Source organism: Phocoena phocoena, chromosome 17, assembly GCF_963924675.1.
Source record: "Phocoena phocoena chromosome 17, mPhoPho1.1, whole genome shotgun sequence".
NCBI lineage: Eukaryota > Metazoa > Chordata > Mammalia > Artiodactyla > Phocoenidae > Phocoena > Phocoena phocoena.
The window spans coordinates 24,258,053-24,277,443 of record NC_089235.1 but is presented as its reverse complement, the minus strand read 5'-3'; the positions used below and the strand labels follow the sequence as shown (position 1 = coordinate 24,277,443).

At 46.2% G+C, this 19,391-nt stretch overlaps 1 protein-coding gene across 1 annotated transcript in view; it reads left to right on the top strand.

Moving 5' to 3' along the window:
- Nucleotides 1–19,391, top strand: part of ZNF704 (zinc finger protein 704) — a 205,330-nt gene that overhangs the window by 147,904 nt on the left and 38,035 nt on the right. The window lies entirely within an intron of this gene.

The window sequence follows — 19,391 nt, the reverse complement described above, 5'->3', positions numbered from 1 at the left end:
CGGCTTCAGATGACAGGTCGGGCTTGCTGACCCCGAGATAATTTTCCTTTGAATGGGTTCTATCATTTAATCCCAGGAAACTCTTGTGGGTTGTAACTGATCGCTCAGATCTCATATGCCTGGAAGTCTGTGATACTTTTTTTTTCTAAATGCATTTATTACCTTGCAGTTTCTCACATTCACATGTACCCATGTTTTTGTCTATTTAACATAATCTTAAAATATCTTCTGAAATCTGTCCTTATCAACTAGAAGTCAGGATCATCAGCAAATCCAAACATTTTTCTGTGCCCTCGTCCAGATCATTTATAAAATGGTCTAAGCAGCAGCTTCGCAGGAACGTGGATGTTAACATGTCTCCACGCAGAGAGGTACCCATTCATTTCCACCTTGTTTCCTGTCTCTAAGCTGGTTCTCTGTTCATGACGAGGTTCCCTCAATCCCCTGATAACTCCACTTTTTAAAAATAGTCCATGAGGTGGAATTGTACTAAAGGCATTTTTAAAGACTGAAGCGGGGGGTTACCTTCAGCATCTTTACTGCCGCCAACTTGAAGTGGTTTGGAAGCTGTGTGTGGTCTAACCCACTAGATACTATCGCTAAACGTCAGTAGGGAAGATGGAGGGCTGTGAACTATTACCTTCACCACCTCCCCTCTACCCACGTGCATATTCATCCCCTCAAGGATTTATAACAGGTGCATCAGGCATAATTTGCTTTTGCAGAAGTCATGTCATTTGCTTAGTGTTCTGTGGCCGTCCTCTTTTACTTTCACCAGCATAAAAGATAAAAAATCTGACCCTCAGTAGTCGGTGGTCTCCACAATCCCCAGGACTCCTTCTTACAAAACAGTTATACTAGTATTCTGCCCTTTAGCACAGGGCCAGTTAAAGACAGGTTATATATCTTGAGCTCCGTAGGTTCTCTCTTAAGTTGCTTTAAACAGTGAGTTTTTAACCTGCTGGAGGCTGTGGATCAATTTCAAGGAATCCATCGATTCACTGAAATGATATACAAAATCTTGTGCACATGTGTGTATCCATTTTTCTTTCCTGATGCAGAGTGTACACCTGGCCTGCCATTCACAGTGGATTTCTCTGTTCTCATTTAGTCCCACTATCCATGAGACTGCTGCTGTTTGCCACTATTCTCTCCCGTTGCCACTGCTGCTACTATCAAAACTGTCACTGTCATCAGGACTGTTGTCAGTTTCCATCTTCCCAGTTGCTTATAGTCTCTGACATCCGTCACTAGCAGGCTAGAACATGCACAGCTCTCAAGGCAATTCAGATTGTGGCCAGAAGTACACTGGGAACCACCATTGGATGGTACCAGGAAGAGTTGTGTTCACCCTGGCCTAAGATTCCAGGTGCCTGCCCTGCAGTGCTGCCACGCACCCCGAGCTCATCAAGGTGAGCCCTTTCCCTCCCTGCTGCCAAGCTGGCCCAGCTTGTACAGTGAGTGTGTCGCTGGTCTCCAACACTGCACTCACATGTCTGGCACCCTATCCACTTGAGGTTTTGCCAACCCTTTCCCTAGCATACTGGGTAAAAACTCTGTTTTAGCTCAGGCTGTGCAATATCGTAATTTATAAGAAATATACATATTTGGTCATTCAGATGACCAAATATATATGTTTCTCGCATATATTTGGTCTTCACCCACTGTTCCTGACTCACAATGCCCAGAACCCTTGGAATTTCCTGAGCAGTAAGAGCAATGGAATAATATTTGGGCTCTCATCCTCGGTTCCTGAAAATGCTTCAGGAAAGATGACTTTTGGATCCTAGCAAAGGATGGGGGCGGGCTTCCAGGAGAACCAATTACATGATTAGAGAGTTGAAACTTTCAGTCTCACCCTGTCCTTAGGGAGGGGAGAGGGTCTGGAGGTTGAACTAATCGCCAAGGGTCAAAATTTAATCATTTGTGCTTATGTAATGAAGCCACTATAAAAACCCAGAAGAATGGGGGTTCAGAGAGCTTCCAGGTTGGCGAACACGTGGAAACTGGGGAAGGTGTTGCACCTGGAGAGGGCATGGAAGCTCTGTGCCCTTTCCCCATGCCTTGCCCTATGTGTCTCTTCATCTGCTGATTCAGATCCTCTAATATCTTTGTAGAATAAGTCAGTAATCTAGTGAGTGAAAGGGTTTTCCTGGGTTCTGTGAGCTGTTCTAGCAAATTAATCAAACCCGAGGAGGGGGTCATGGGAGCCTCCAGTTTGTAGCCGGTTAGTCAAGAAACACCTGGCTAGTCAGTAACTACCTGGACTTGCAGTGGGCATCCTGAGTTGGAGGGGTCTTGTGGGACTGAGCCCTTTACCTATGGATGCTGATTCTAGCCCAGGTAGATAGTGTCAGAATTGAGTTGAATTCTCAGACACCCTGCTGGCACCTGAGAATTGCCTGCTGGTGTGGGGAAGCCTCCACCTTTACACATTGGAGCTGGGTCCAGAAACCCCTTTGCAGGCTGCTTTAACAAAATACCGGAGACTGGGTGGCTTAAACAACAGACGTTTACTTCTCACGGTTCTGGAGGCTGGGAAATCCAAGCTCCAGAGGCCAACTGATTCAGTTCTTGGTGAGGGCCCTCTTCCTGGTTTGCAGATGGCTGCCTTCTTGCTCTTGTGTCTCTTTCTCTTACTATAAGGACGCTAATCCCATCATGGGGCTTCACCATCATAACCTCTTCTAAACCTAATTACCTCCCAAACGCTGTGCCTCCTAATACCATCACATCGAGGGTTAGGCCTTCAACATAAGAATTTGGGGAGGACACAAACATTCAATCAAACACAGACGATGGTGTCCAACTGCCTAGATGGGAATGCAGTATCCACCGCTTACTTTGCCTTTTCTCTCTGTGCCTCAGTTTCCTCATCCCTAAAAATGGGGGTAATAATAGTATTGACCTCATAGACGACTTATGAGGATTAATGGAGTTCATGAAAGTAAAACCTAGAGCAGTGGCTGGCATACAGCAACTGCTGCATAAATGTTAAATATTATGATTTATTTAAGGAGGTAGGTTATACCCTGGGTTTGACCCTGTAGGGCCACAATCCAAAGGAGTTATAATAAAGGTAACTTTGGGGCAAATATCAGAGTGGTCTTTGGACAGTTCTGGAGACAGGAAATCCTCCCACATGCTTTATTTAATTTGAATGTCATTTTCCTCTGTACCATGACAGCAAGTATAACCCATGCCAGGTCAGGAAAAACACATAGGTAGACAGCTGGTCCTCAAGGAATGTATCTCAGGGAAGGTGTCCAACCTGGGGATTTTCGAGCTTTGTCTGAAAGCAACAAGATCCCTGTGTTAAATTGCATAATCACCAAAAAGAAATAGTACTTGTGGAGGGCATGGAAACACACCACTCAGATCTCCTTTCAAAATGAAGCTGCAGCTGCGGGGAGCACAGTTGCCGGCCAGCCTCTTGCTGCCACTGCTTTGAATCCGCCGCACCTGGTAAGATCATGCCTCCCCCTGGGCTGCTCGTCTCCAAGGACCCGGCACAGCAGGGCTCCTAGAACTGGGTCATTCTGCCCGACACGGGGCTTCTCTACCGGGCAACCTCTGCTCAGGGCGCCATCAGCTTGAGCTGAGACTTTCTTAGAACTGCTCCAAAGTACTTCCTAGCCAGTCCTTCTGTCCTCACTCCTTACTGACAGGTGTCAGACCTGGCGGGTGGCCTGCAGGCTCCCCTGCCTTCTCAAGCTCCCACCCCCTCTCCCTTCATAGGCATCTTCCCTAGTAAGTCACTTACAGAACTGCTCTTGTCTCGGTGACCGCTTCTGGGAGGACTCAGACTGACAGAGCAGCTATTACTACCTCTCTGAACTTCTAGAAGATTTACCTGACTACGAATGAAAGCGGGTGCTTATTTCTGTCTGTGCTGGCTGAACCTTCATAGAAACAGCATACCAAGTGAGAAAAGAAATGTCCGTGAAGTAAGTGACGTGTCATATTGAAAGGGGTTTTCTCTACATTTCTCTACATTTTAATTGGCTCATTTTCTCATCAGATTTCAAATAAACCCAGATTCTTAGTCCGTATGCATGTTAATTCCTTATCATAAGATTATTGGTTCATTTCAAGTATGTAGAAAAGCAAATGTATAAGCCTTCCTAAGGATTCAAAAAAAAGGAAAAAAGACAGATAGGTAACCACTGAGCTGTTGACTAATAGGGGCCTATTTGTATGTGAAATATTTAGAACTTCATAATAGCACAGAATTGAAAGTTATATTGAATGGGTAATTCCACCGTAGTTTAATCAACATGCTATTACAGTAAGTGCACCTATAAACTGCTGCTGTGCTCGTATGACAGTTTAAACGAGTGAAAAATTACCAGCAGTAGTGGAAATTATTATTTGTACCTGATAGCTATACAATTGTTTTCAGTAATGCTCTTTACATTAAATATTAATTCCAGCATCCTAGGCTTATAAGCCATTTATATTGTTTTCAGAAGAAATGTGAAAGAGTAGCTACAATGCTCTGCTTCCCCTGCACTGTAGACTTCTCTTGGCTTCAGCCTAAGCCTTGTTTGGCATTACTAACCTGTATTCATCCACCTCTTATTACAGGAAACTGGATATGCCCTGGCCAGTAGCCATCCAGCCATGTTACTGATCTGCTGTTATGTCCAGCAGTAACCTTTGCATTGTGTTCCTGACTGTATCAGTTTCTCCTGCTTATTCCTTTGGGGAAGTCATGTTCCTTGTACACAGAGTAGACACAGCTAAATGTGCAGTTGTTCAGCCTTTGGGTGTTCAATAAATAGGTTTGATTTCATAGTGCTTAGATTGTACTGTTATAAACACTTGAAGAATGATAGAGTTACCATTTTCTAGGGACAAGACACCTAACTGACAGTTTGAATTGATCTGTCACCAAATAATAGCTGTATGAATTGACAGAAACATATAACCTTAAGATGGTTAAAATATAAACGAGAGAACACAGGAAACAGAGCCACTGATGTTGGTGTGTGTGTGTGTGTGTGTGTGTGAGAATGAGGATCCTCTGGAAGGCGGTGTCGCCACTGATGGTGTGTGTGTGTGTGTGTGTGTGTGTGTGTGTGTGTGTGTGTGAATGAGGATCCTCTGGAGGGCGGTGTAGATGCTTCCACTCATCTCCCAGCATCTCAACATTCCAAGTGTCTCATGTAGAACATTGACAAGGTATGGGGCAAGGAATTCTGCCTAAAGCAGTACTTTGCACATAGTAGACATTGAATTGAAGCTTGTTTGAATTATATTAACAGGAGATTATCTTCAATAAAAGCCAACTCCAGAAATAAAATTACCCACAGTACATAACTCAGGAAAGAGAACCACTGTCTGGTTCATTGATCTGAAACAATCAATTTAAAAGGCTAGTTTCTAGCCTTGAAACTAAAGGTAAACGTTTAATAAGAGCAAATATCAGATTGAACCATATGAAACTACCACTTTTGTAGATTAAAAAAAGAGTGAATATCAGCAATTTCATATGGTTTAACCTAACAGTATAAAACAGGTATTTATTTGGGTAGGGGTTACAATTTGGGTAGATGAGTTGAATTGAAATTTAATCATTCAAAACATTTTAAGAATATTGTAAGAATTCTATTTAAAGAAAATCCATAGAGAATCTTTTTGAAAGCAAAACACTTTTTTTAATAGGAATAAAAAGCTTAAATTCAATCTATTTTTGTCGACTTCAACTTTTATATTCTATATTCTCATTAATGTGGAATCGCCCATGTATATAAAAGAAATCCTTTTCAAGGATTATCTTAAGATAATTTTTTTTTTTTTTTTTTTTTTTTTTTTTGCGGTACGCGGGCCTCTCACTGTCGTGGCGTCTCCCGTTGTGGAGCACAGGCTCCGGACACGCAGGCTCAGCGGCCATGGCTCACGGGCCCAGCCGCTCCGCGGCATGTGGGATCCTCCCGGACCGGGTCACGAACCCGCGTCCCCTGCATCGGCAGGCGGACTCTCAACCACTGAGCCACCAGGGAAGCCCAAGATAATTTTAAGTGTAATACAGAAAAAAAAGTATATTCTAAAACATATTGCATTAATTTCACAAATATATTTCAATTATAGAAGATGACAAGCATGTCTTGAATTTAAAACAAGGTTATAAAGAAGACCATGAAAATGGCATTAGTGTAGGGTGTGAAGACCCCACTGGGTCACTGGAATAAGGTAGGGCTAGCAGAATGGCCAAGTGCTCTTAGAAAATTACCAAAGTCTCCACATTTGTAAAATGGGGCAGTAACATCAATAAATTTAAGTGACAACTTAAAATATGTACATACAGCATCTGGCGTTGGGAATGCTCAATAAATATTAGCTATTATTAGAAAGAAGATGCAGTTTTTTAAAAAAGGATTGATTACATGTTTTCTTTTTTTAAGCCGAATCTGGAACTTGAGCAGCTTAAAAAGGAGTTAATTCGGTTACACCCATACCAGTTGGTCCCCTCTTTATAGCATAAGACAGTGGAGGCACCAGTCCTGCCAAAGGTGTAGCCGAAGTCTGCAAGCAGGTCCCACACAGGCTAAACATGAAATAAACCACAATTTTAAAATATAACAACAAGCCCCAAATTCCCCCTTAGCCTAGAGCAGGGGAGCAGATTAGCCCATTGACTTGCTAACAGCTCTCCTCTGCCTAGCTTGAGCAGCTGCCCCTGGAGGGCAGGGCGCGTACCCCAGCGCCTGCAGTACCTGGGCAGTGATGGCTCCAGAGCTGCTTTCTCCCCACGAGGGGGCTCCCTCTCTCACTCCCAGGAAGCCTGCTGGGGCGGCTTGGTTGGGAACAATATGAACCTCTGTCTTTGGAAAAACAGGTAAGATGGCAACAGCGGTCACTCCTAGCCCACATTTAGGCCTGTTGCCAACATAAAAATGTCACCATAGTAATGTCTCCATAATGAAAGAGGAGAAGTAACAGAAATAAGAAAGTCTTTTTTAACCTTATTTTTTTTTTAAAAATCTAGAGAAAAAAATCACCTCTTTTCCCCTTAACTGGCAAAGCAAAAAAACACTAGATTTGTTTTCTCCCAACTGCCCTTGTGAAATAACTTTCATCACCATAAAGGTAGCTAGAAGTTCTTTACATTATTGAGACCTAAATGGATTTCAGGCCTCGGAGCAATAATATAATTAAGCCCACCAGAAAGTCTGGAATGACCCGACTTGGACATAAAAGTAAGAGTGAGAGATGCAATTGTGATTACAGTTTTCTTCTTGAGGGCAGCTGTGACGTTTGACCTGCAGCCTGTTAACCTGCAGATGGCCCGAATGACTCGGGGCTTCAACCCCATTAGCCTGGGCCCCACTGCCTCTGCACAGGGCAGGCCCCGCCTGACGAGTTGCTCCCCAGGGCTCAGGGACTGACCAGCTGACGGCCCACAGCAGCCCAAGCAGAAGCTGGCTGAAACATCCATGAGCCCTTTCCAGACAGTCTGACTACCTTGCTTTGGCCATTGCTGAGTAGCAGGCAGGTGCTTCATGGGATATAAAGGGTCGGCAAGGACCTTGCCGTTCCGGAGGCCAGGAAGAAAGAGACCGGCAGGCCCCGGGCAGGAGACAGGGTCTGGGGCCATGGTCATCTGCAGCTCCCTGCATCTCCTCCTCTGTGCACAGAGTGCACACGAGTCCACATGTAGACACACACAGACCCAGACACAAAGCTACACACACACACACACACACACTCTCACAGACACACAGAAAGACACACACTGACCCACACAGGACATCAACCCAGGCAGACACAGACACGGAGATAAACACACACGCAGGACACATACACACTCACACATTCACAGACACACAGAGATATTCACACAGAGACATGAAGATATACACAAATACACTTACACATTCGCAGACACGCAGAGACATTCACACACAGACCCACATAGGACATCAACCCACACAGACAGACACGAAGATACACACACACACACAGATTCACAGATACTCACAGACACACAGAGAGACACACACAGACCCACACAGGACATCAGCCCACACAGACACGAAGATATACACACAGGACACATATACACTCACACATTCACAGACACACAGAGAGACATTCACATACAGACCCACATAGGACATCAACGCACACACACAGAACCACATAGGACATCAACCCACACAGACACGAAGATACACACACACACACAGATTCATAGATACAGACACACAGAGAGACACACACAGACCCACACAGGACATCAGCCCACACATACACGAAGATATACACACAGGACACATATACACTCACACATTCACAGACACACAGAGAGACATTCACATACAGACCCACATAGGACATCAACGCACACACACACAGAACCACATAGGACATCAACCCACACAGACACGAAGATACACACACACATACAAACACAGATTCACAGATACTCACAGACACACAGAGAGACACTCACGCACAGACCCACACAGGACGTAAGCCCACATAGTCACACACACAGGTTACAAGAGGGGATTTGATGTGTGCCCTCTGGTCTTCTATCATCTGCTGCCTAAAGGACCATCCCGGAAGGGCACTTCCAGGTTCACAGAAGGCTTTGTGTCCGGAGAAAACTGCGTGGATTTAAGACCAGACTCGTGGCTTCCGGGAGAACATGTTGGCTGCAATCAAAAGCGCCAAACCTACACAGAAAGAAGGCCATCCAGGGATGTTCACGACGCTTCACAGAGCTACACTCCACAGCTTACTCACATCCAGAAGTCCAGCTAATCCCACAGAATTGTTTTCAGGGGATTTGGAACTTATTATTTAATAATGTTATTGCTCACGTTCCAGAGTTCACAGATGGGTCTGCGAGCCTTGGTGAATACAGGAGAATGAGCCCAGACACTGGAACCTCTTCAGTTCTGCAGAGATAGGCCAACATCTTGTTAGGACCAGTAAAAAAAAAAAAAAGAAAATTCATGTGAATGATTTATTTAATATCTGAATTTTTGAGAAATTGTTTTCCACACAAGGAACTGAATGCATTACCAAGTCTAATGAGCTGAGGGAGAGCGGGCAGAAGAAATCTGCAGTTCTTCAGATCTGCTTTCTGTGCTGCCCCCTGCCAACCCTCAGCCACTGCAGACCGCCACTGCTTAACGCCAGTTTGTCCCCAAACCCTTCAAGAATTTACTTTAGGGCTTCCCTGGTGGCGCAGTGGTTGAGAGTCCGCCTGCCGATGCAGGGGACACGGGTTCGTGCCCCGGTCCGGGAGGATCCCACATGCCGCGGAGCGGCTGGGTCCCTGAGCCTTGGGCGCTGAGCCTGCGCATCCGGAGTCTGTGCGCCGCAACAGTGAGAGGGCCACGTACTGAAAAAAAAGAAAAAAAAAAAAAGGAATTTACTTTAAGCAAGGTTTCATGCTAGATGTTGGAAACAGATGCCAGACTGAGTCGTGATGCACGGGGGAGGAGCGAGCGCAAGCAACTCAGACGACACAGCGGGGCACCTGGCATGGCTGGGTGGGTATCAGCAGGCTTCCCGGGAGTGGGACGGAGCTGCTGACGGCAGGGTGAGGAGAAACAGGCCAGGTGGAAAGGGGAGGAAGCTTGATCCAAAAGCAGAGGGCGTAGCTTGTGCGCAGGTACGGAGAGGAAGGTGCGTCTTCTTGTGGAGAACTGCTACGAGTGGGGAGCTGCTCTGCAGGGCACCTGTGCTGAAATGGGGGCAAGATGGGGAGACTCCGCTAGAGAGGGCCACGTGCTTCCTGCACAGGGGTTTGAATCTTATCCTGAAGGCTGTGGGAACCTCCCGAGAGCGCATGTCTCCGCATCGCCACTGCTGTCCGCGAGCGGTTACCTCCTGAACTCTCTTGCAAACCTCCCGCCGCCCCTCCACCTATCCCCTTCCTTGACTCTCCAGACATCCCGGTCATTCACCCTTTATTCAAAGCTTGAGCCACCTGCTCACAGCTTCCCTCTCCTGGATGACGTGAGTGACCACGACATACGCGGCCTCACCATGCACGATGCAGTAACCTCCACCCCTCCCCCGCCTCTGCCCTCTCCGCCTGCGGCTGAGCCTTGGCCCTGCCATCTCCCAGGATTTCTCGGTCTCTGGAACTCCATCTCTGGGATTCCCTTCCTGCTCAGAACCTCCTGTTCTTCCAGCTCTTTCTCTCTTTTGCTCCCACCACACTTGTGTTCAGACCTCATTAAGATCTCTGGTTTCTCTCCATTTGCTCTCCCATCTTTTGGTCCCCTCCAGCCTTCACTCATTTCCTAAGCCAGCCAAGATCCACGACACTCTCTCCAAATGCAGTTTTACCAAAACCTCCCGCTTTCTCCCACACCTCTTCGTTGTCCCCCCAGGAAAAGCCAGCGGCTGCTCCCACGCATCCCTGCTCCAGCTCTCAGCCCCCCACCCCGCCTCCAGTCACCATCATGAGAGGATTAAGGTTTCCAACCTCAGCAGAGCCTTCCCTGCTGCCTGTCTTTGGGTGTCCCGTTCAGTTTTCTCTCCCGTTACCCCTAACAGCGATGTTAAACCTTCCGCCCTCCAGGGTCCCCTCCCCCACTCCCCACGGAGAAACGTGTCTGCTTCTGAGGAAGGAATTAAAGCAGAAGCCTCCAAAAAGAGACATCGTCAAGTGCCCGAGCCCCACGCCTACTCATGTGCCTACGCCCAGGCCACCTCTGTTCTCGTCGTTCCAGTTATAGGGGACTGATGCCCCTCCTTCTGTGTAAAGTGAATTCCACCTGAGCCCAGGACCCCGCTCTGGGCAGCCTCAGTAAAGACCTTGTCTGCTTATTGTCCATCCTCTCCTGGATCTTAAACCTCTCCATGCCACTGGCTCTTTCCTGTCAGCATCTCAATGTACTAGAGTCCCATTCATTTGAAGAAAAAACAAACAAAGACCGTCTAACTTCCTCCAGGAAATGCAGTCTTCTTTCCATCATGGCCAAGCTTCTTTAAAAAGTCGATCACGATCCCTGCCTCCAATTTCTCACCTCCTAGTAACCATTCACTCCTCAACCCACAGCAATGCCACTTCCTTTCCTGCTAAAGTTTCTGCTACTTCCTGGCGACCCGCTGGTCCTGATGGGCTTGGTGTCCACCTCCTTTGATGCTGTGAGCCTGTCCCTCCTTGAGAGTCTCTTGTCTCTTGTGTTCTCCAACCACTACCCTCACTCCTGTTCTACCCCTGTCCATTCCTGTTCAGTGTCCCTGAGCGCAGGTGGGAAGAAACGCTTAAGCATGTTAGGGGACTGAGAAAAAGCAAAGTGGGCACAGGAGAAGGGGCAGGATGAAGAGGGGGATGAAGTTGGTACAGGTGGAGGCATGGCTTCAAGCAGGAAAAGCAACACTTGAACCACCTGTGAGGCCGAGGAAAGGAGGTGAAGAGGCAAAGTGTGAGAGAGGTCCTGCCTGTAGGCCTCAATTTGCTCTAAAATGTAGGAGGTTAGAGTATCTGCTGTTTACTAAAAACACTAATTCAAAAAGATACATGAAGCCCAGTATTCATAGCAGCATTATTTACAATAGCCGAGATATGGGAGCAACCTAACGGACCATCAAGAGATGAATGGATAGAGAAGATGTGGTACATAGATACGACGGAATACACTCAGCCATAAAAAAGAATGAGATTTTGCCATTCGCAGCAACATGGATGGACTTGGGGGGCATTATGCTAAGTGAAGTAAATCAGACAGAGAAAGACAAATACTGTATGATATCATTTATATGTAGAATCTAAAAAATACAACAAACTAGTGAATATAACCGAAAAAAAAAGAGCAGACTCAGATATGGAGATCAAACTAGTGATTACCAGTGGGGAGGGGGAAGGGGCAATATACAGGTGGAGGAGTGGGAGGTACAAACTGTTGGGTGTAAGATAGGCTCAAGGGGCTTCCCTGGTGGCGCAGTAGTTGAGATGCAGGGGATGCGGGTTCGTGCCCCAGTCCAGGAAGATCCCACATGTCGTGGAGCGGCTGGGCCCGTGAGCCATGGCCAATGAGCCTGTGTGTCCGGAGCCTGTGCTCCGCAACGGGAGAGGGGAGAGGCCGCAGCAGTGAGAGGCCCGTGTACCGCAAAAAAAAAAAAAAAAAAAAAGAAGGAAAAAAAAGTTAGGCTCAAGGATGTATTATAGAGCATGGGGAATATAGACAATATTTTGTAATAACTGTAAATGGAGTGTAACCTTTAAAAATTATATAAAATTGTTTTTAAAACTTTTTAAACAGTGTAGTATTGGCAGAAAAAAGAGTATCTGCTATATGGGTTTGCAGGAGTTGAACCTTGAAGAGAGAGGTGAAGATAGAGGATAATCCTGGGTGTAGATGGAACGTGTGCTGACCAAGGACAGATGAAGGGCCTGTCGAGGAGAAGCACAGGTGGGATCTATGCTGAGGCTAGACCCACTCAGCAGGGTATCTGGTGGTTTCCGTCAGCACTTGGCTGCCCCAGCGAGGGAGTAAAAAGCAGCCAGGGGGGATCCCACCAGGGTTTGGTTCTTCTGGGCCAGTGAAGCAAAAGGCTAGAAAGGCCAGGGATTCAAGGATGCTGATGAAAGACGCGTCCAGGGCATCAACTAGTGAACCCAACCGTAGGGAAGGGGTAGACAGCGGCAAGCTGGTAACCTGGGGGAAATCAGAAGAAGCAAGAGACCGGCTGTCTCTGGGGGCAGAGGAGCAGGTGCAGTGGTAGTAAGGCAGTGTGAGCTAGAGAGCAGGGGAGTGTGAGGCTGGGGGAGAGAAATAACAAATTGTGGCCCAAATCCAGGTTTGTGTTCTTGTTTTTGATTTGTATTGTGGAAGTTTCAAATATACATAGAAGTAGAGCGAATGGTCTAATGAATCCCTCAATACCCATCTCATAGCCTCAACAAGTACTAACAATTTGCCCATCTTATATCACTTTTGGGGATGGGGGAGAGGGAGGCTGTAGTATATTAAAGCAAATCCCAGTTTCCATGTTATTTCACCTATAAATACTTCAGTAGGTATAATTCAGGTTTTTAACCTGAGAAAAGTTCACTGAAATAAGAGTTTGGATAAAGGATAATGATAATAGTAATTATCATTCACTGAGTGTTTAGTATATGTCAGGTATTTTACATAAGTTATTTAATTCTTCCAAAACCCTGTGAGGTGAGTATTATTATCATTCGCATTTTATACATGAGGAACAAAGCTGTACAAAGCTACGAGATTTGCCTAAAATCGCTCAGCTAGTAAATGGAGTTTCAGGGGATTAAACCTCAGTCTCTCTGACTGCAGTGTCTTTCCCTCAAGTTCAGCCAGCACTCTGCTGAATGTTTTGGGGGCTAAGGGGCCAGAAATTAGGATAGTGGGTGCTTTCAGTAGATCTCCTAGGATTGTAATTCCAGGCAAGGTAAAAATAATGGCTCTAATTTATGTGCCAAAATATTCAATGACTGTTAGGCGAGAGAGGTGCCGATGGAAAGGCTGGTGATGGCTAAAATAGGAAGAGGGAGAGAGAACTGCACAGCCGAGCCTCAGAAACCCAGGAGTTTTTGCATGAGGGTGAAGAGGGATGGTCTCCTAGGGGGCAGGTCAAAAGCCAGCCTCCTCTCCTGACATCAGTGGGGGGTGACAGGAGAAGTAACCCCAATGGAAAAGAGGAGTAACTTCAGAGGAGAGCCCACGTACAGTACAGGGGAGAGGGTGCGGGATCATCGACAATGGGATGCGGGGCCCAGGGTGCAGAATGACAACAGCCGAGAGAGAGAAGTCGGTGGTGGGAGGGGCCCAAGAGGAGCAGAGCGGCAAGTGGGGGACAGAGGGACAGGACTGGATGCCGTCTTTTCAGGCAAAGTGAGATGGACATCAAAGCAATTGCCTAGTTCCACGTACTCAACATGCAGTCCATGGACCAGTGCCGGTCTGCGCTCCGTTACCAGCCCGCAGTGAGCTGGGTACGGAAATCGAGAGGAAGCAGCAGTTTAGAAATGTACATAGAAATTTAACGTGGCCACATCTTCCACAGCCCATTTTTTCCCTTGTATTTTACGAAAGTATTGATCCATGACAGATTAGAAATTTCTTAAAAATGATCCTTCCCCACAGGACGTCTCAGAAGTACTGGCCTGTGTTGCCTTACCTATTATGATGTGTTTGCTCTCATTTTTCCATCTTGTTTAATCAAGGCCACTGGGCACTTTAGTGCACTGGAGGCAGCTTCTCTAATCTTCCCTATAGTCTTAAAGGAAACAACAGCTGAAATGAAATTGGAGGAGGTAACACTGACCACTTTTGCTACAAGATCCCTTTAGAAAGAAAATGAAGTTTTTGTGCTTAATCAGGTTTAACAGTTACTGAATCCAGTTTTCCAAACTCTCAGGAAAAGCTTTCCCAGAATTCCAAGATTGGGGATGTCACTGTGGCCTTTCTAGGGAAAGAGACTTTATTTTCAGACTTTATTCCTTGTTTGAAGGTTACCACAAGTTTTCAAAGTAATTGAACTCGGTCTAGACGGCAGATTTTGGTAGTTGCTAAGGAACTGGATCGGTGCTAATCTAAGAAGTGTACTCTTCATTTTTATTTCCGTTTATTACTACCACGCTTTAATTGCAGATAAATGTCTTTTATGGCTCTCTTGGGTGTAAAACACTTCTCTCTTAGCTGGTGGGTTAGCCAGGGGAGACCGTATTTGTATGCACCCTGCAAGCAGATGGCATTCAGGCATGAAGTATTATCAAAAGAAGAAAAATGCTTCTTGTGGCGTGAACAATAGCCGGGCTTCTCGGCGCAGGCCACGGCCGAGCGCTCGGGGCCACACCGGCAGCGCCCACCCATGCGGGAAAGCCCGGGCCCGGGGCCGTGTCCCCTGCTGCTGCACACCCCCGCAACTGCCTCTTTATGTCACAAGTGATGTCCTTCTGCAACCTGCTGCCACAGTCACCAGGCAATCAATTCTTCCGATAAAACATCGGTTGTCAAACCCCAGAAACTCATTTTCCACATGGCAACCAGAGTGAGCTTTTTGAAAAGCACATCTGATAGCATCACCCTAAGCTGACCTGACCTCTCCCAACCCCACCCGACTTGAAACAATTCAGTGCTTCCCAGGGCCTTTAAGATAAGGGCCTTACACAACTTCACAGGCCCTACCTGTGCAAGGGCCACCCCGCTCGGTCTTGTCATTCCCTTGACGGCAGCATGGCCTGCACTCTCGCACTGCCCAGCCTGGGGCTCGTCCACGGCCTCAGCGAGGCAACACCAGTGCCCCTTCGAGCCCCGCCCTGAGCCGGGAGTTCTCCCCTTAGCCAGGAGCACCGAATCCATCCACTCCTTCCTGGCATTTGTCACGTCTGTAAGTTTACATTTATTTGTGTGTATCCAATGAAAGTCTGGTTCTCCAACAGACTAGAGCTATGGAGGGCAGAGACTCTGCCGAATTTTCTTGAGACTGTATTTCCAGACACTAAAGGAGCTCTGAGCACACAGCTACTACTGCAGGAGTGAGGGTTGAAAGCAGAAAGTTTTTCAAAATTAAATCCAAACGGGCACTCAAGGCTTTGGCAACTTGTGGACCGTCCTCAAGAGCCATGACGTCATGAGCTGTATCCTTGCCAAGGCTCCAATGTGAAGCTCTAGCGAGGGACCCAGCAGCTGCTCTTCCCCGCGCCAGTGTTACCACCTCTTACTCTTGTGAAGTTTGTGTCTTTATGAAAAATAACACCACCAGCACAAGCCACCCTACCCTACCCCCGCAAAAAAAGAAAAGTAGGGCTTCCCTGGTGGCGCAGTGGTTGAGAGTCCGCCTGCCGATGTGGGGGACACGGGTTCGTGCCCCGGTCCGGGAGGATCCCACATGCCGCGGAGCGGCTGGGCCTGTGAGCCATGGCCGCTGAGACTGCACGTCCGGAGCCTGTGTTCCGCAACGGGAGAGGCCACAACAGTGAGAGGCCCGCGTACCGCAAAAAAATAAAAATAAAAGTAACAACTGCTAGTGTTGGTGCTGAATAGGAAGAGCAAGTGAAGTAACCTAACACTTGCCTCTTTCCTGTGGGGTTATGTGCTATGGGCGTGTTCATGAACTTGAAGGTTAATAATAACTAACATCCACAGAACCCTTACTGTAGTGAGGCTGTGTGCTTGTGCTTGCATACGTTTTCTCATTTAACCTTCTCAACAGATCTATTTTTATCTTCCTCTTTCTAATAAAGAAACAGAGACTCTGAGATGTTAAGTAATTTACCCAAGGTCACACAGCTAGTAATGGCAGCGTGGATTTGAAGCCACATGATCTAACTCATTCCAAAGTCTGTGCTCTTCACCATTACCATAACTGCCTCTCCCAGAGAGGCCCAGGACACCTCTTTAGCAGATATGTAGGGAGTCTGTCCTCAAAGACTAAACGCTATCTGTTCATCGAGCAACAGATGTCTCTTAGTCTATTACTTTGGGTTTGAATTACGGTTTAACTAAAAATAGCTAAACAGCCTACCTTTAGCTTCTTCCCTTCCCATTACATTTTCCATTTTGACCCTCCTCTAAAATACAGATTGATCATCTGTCTCTCCCCCAGGTTCATGAAGGTTCAATGGCTTCCCTCTGCTTACAAGAATACGACAAGCCACTTAGCCTGGCACATGAGGCCCCATGAACTGGCCCAGGCTCTGTGTTCTCATCTCCCATCCTTCAAATAGGACTCCTAAGTGGATTACAAGACAAGGACTTGCCTAATTCCTTGCCTGAAATGTGATTCTCCCTTCTTGAAATCCTATTCATCCATCGAAGCCACGGCAACCTGAGGGGCAAATCACGTATAGAGTAACAATGAATATTACTATTTTTTAAAAATAATTCTAAATGTTATTAAATCCCGTATTACTCAACTAAGTCTGAGAGAAAAGATTAATTGAAGAAGGTCTCAACCTTTTGTAAACACGTGATTCGTAAGGATTTCAACAGTAGATTCCAATTCAGTTTCAAATTAGGAGAGAATATGTAGTATCACCTCCAGTGTTTTTTTTTTTTCCAGCCTCAACAACTCTAAATCTACCAGAAGGCCTTTGTAACGATTCTCTCAAAGTGTAACAAATTCTATTTTGTATATCATCTATTATTTGTGTTTAATTATAAGGATTTGAATTTACAGCACCAATGAATCAGTAATTAGATAGCACTGTACCAAAAGAAATTAAAGATAAAAACAGAAACACAACTCAGCACAAGCCCATATCATCCGGTAATGTTTCGTGTAGCAGGATAAAAATACTTCCTGAGAAATACAAGTTAATTGAATCATTAACAATGTCTTCCTTTGATTTGTTGTTGTTGTTAATAAACTCCAATGCCAATGGGAAACTTAAAGTTAATCCAAATTCAGAAACACTCTGATTATACTAATGTTTATTCCCCTTTCTACTCTTTTTTTTTTTGCTGTACGCGGGCCTCTCACTGTTGCGGCCTGTCCCGTTGCGGAGCACAGGCTCCGGACGCGCAGGCCCAGTGGCCACGGCTCACGAGCCCAGCGCTCCGCGGCATGTGGGATCTTCCCAGACCGGGGCGCGAACCCATGTCCCCCGCATCAGCAGGCGGGCTCTCAACCACTGCGCCACCAGGGAACCCCTCCCCTTTCTACTCTTCATCAGAAATCTGCTCTATGACAGGCAATAATTATTTTGAAACGTCAGCTTTTGGAAATGCGAAATAAAAATGCATATTTTGTAATGATATGTGCTCTATTGATCTCCATATTTAAAGAACACACAAATTAGCTTTTAAGTTAATTATCAGTGAGTCTAAAACAAAATGTGCATGTTAGATGGGAAAAATCAAAAAAGCTACAGAGCAGATTGAGGAAGGAAAAGTGAAGGTCCCTGAAACCAAGAGAGGAAAACCATGACTGCATAGCAGGTCCCATTAGGGATCGAGGCAGGTGGTAAGGGGACCTTCTCCCTACAGAGTCATGCCATTTCCCTGTGCCAGGCTCATGGGCCTCTTTCCCAGGTTCTTACACCTTTTGTTAACAAAAGAGAAAGAGAAGACTGACAGTGGGAAAGAGAAGTCAGCAGCTCCTGTAATTCAGTCTTTGAAGAAATGGCAGTGCAGCCTATTCAGGTGCGCCCCCCGCCAGCCTGGAGTGATCCTGACAGCTGGGCTCTGGGCCGGCAGCCGGTCAGAGGAGCCCCACCATCTACAGAACAGTCTCTGTAGCAAGCCTTTCTCCTTCAAGGCCCCCAAGTAACTCAGTCCCCCTGTGACCATGACTACATGGGAAGGTTGAGCCATAAAACACTCCAAGCTACCTTAAGGTGCTTTAAGTTCTTTCCCTGGCTGTTTCAGGAGCCCTCATTTCTGGGGGCAGGGGGGAAATGGCATCACTTTTACTCCCAAGTACAAGGATCTTATAAATTGTGGATACTGTAAAATCCTTTCATGGTATGCCAAATGAGTGACTAGTTTCTTCCCTAAGTGTATGAAACTGTCTTCAAAACTTCTGTGCAATAAGCTTCATTGTGTGCTCCCAAGCTCGCTTTCTAGAAGTATTTTTCTCTGAAACAAGTAATTTATCTTTTGATGGGTCAGTTGGCCAAGAGAGAGCATAAGGTACTTTGAGAAGAACTACAGGAGAAAATTTCAAAGATTCCCATCTTTGGTACCTCAGATTGAAAGAGTATGCTTTGCTTAGTAATTCGGCACCTTGGTGAACATCAGAGAGCCAAACTGTAATAATTCTTGTAACTTCATGTTGAAATTAATCCAACCCACCTAAACTGGGAACCATTTGATTTTTCTCCAATTCAGGAATCTCTTTTCCCATTGTTGTTGTGAAGCAATGCCATAAAGTTTCTCTAAGGGTTCATTGCTTTTACAAATTGTACAGCACACCTGTGAATGAAAGCCACATTTGTCAAAGTGTCAATTCCTTTGTCGATATGCCTCATTAATCCTCTGGCGCTTCTTCAGCTGTTCCCTTATTCGAAATGTTCATCTCTCAGGAGATGGTACGATTTATCTGATGTCAAGGTACCGCATACATTTTTGCCTCTCGATATTAACTTCTTTACTGAAATCAACTTCAGCTGGCTCCAGTTCACCGTGATCATTATCCGATGAACCTTTATTCGGGGTTAACTGGCCAAGATTAATGATCCAGAGTAACCTCTTCTTCTCAGTGGTTCTTCACTTTAACCACACGGTAACTACCCCCTGACCTAGCCTTTCTTTAGTAGACTGTTGTGAAGCAGAGCACTGGAGTTTATACACCCCTAACTGCGTTTTCCTCCACTCTCTCCACCTCGGTAAATGGCTCTAGTTAATGCTCAAGCCGAAGACCTGGGTGCCTGCCCTTCTTCTCACCCCGTGCACCAAGTACAGCAGCCGGTCCTGCCAGACCACCTGCTACTGCCCCCAACCTAGTCCCTG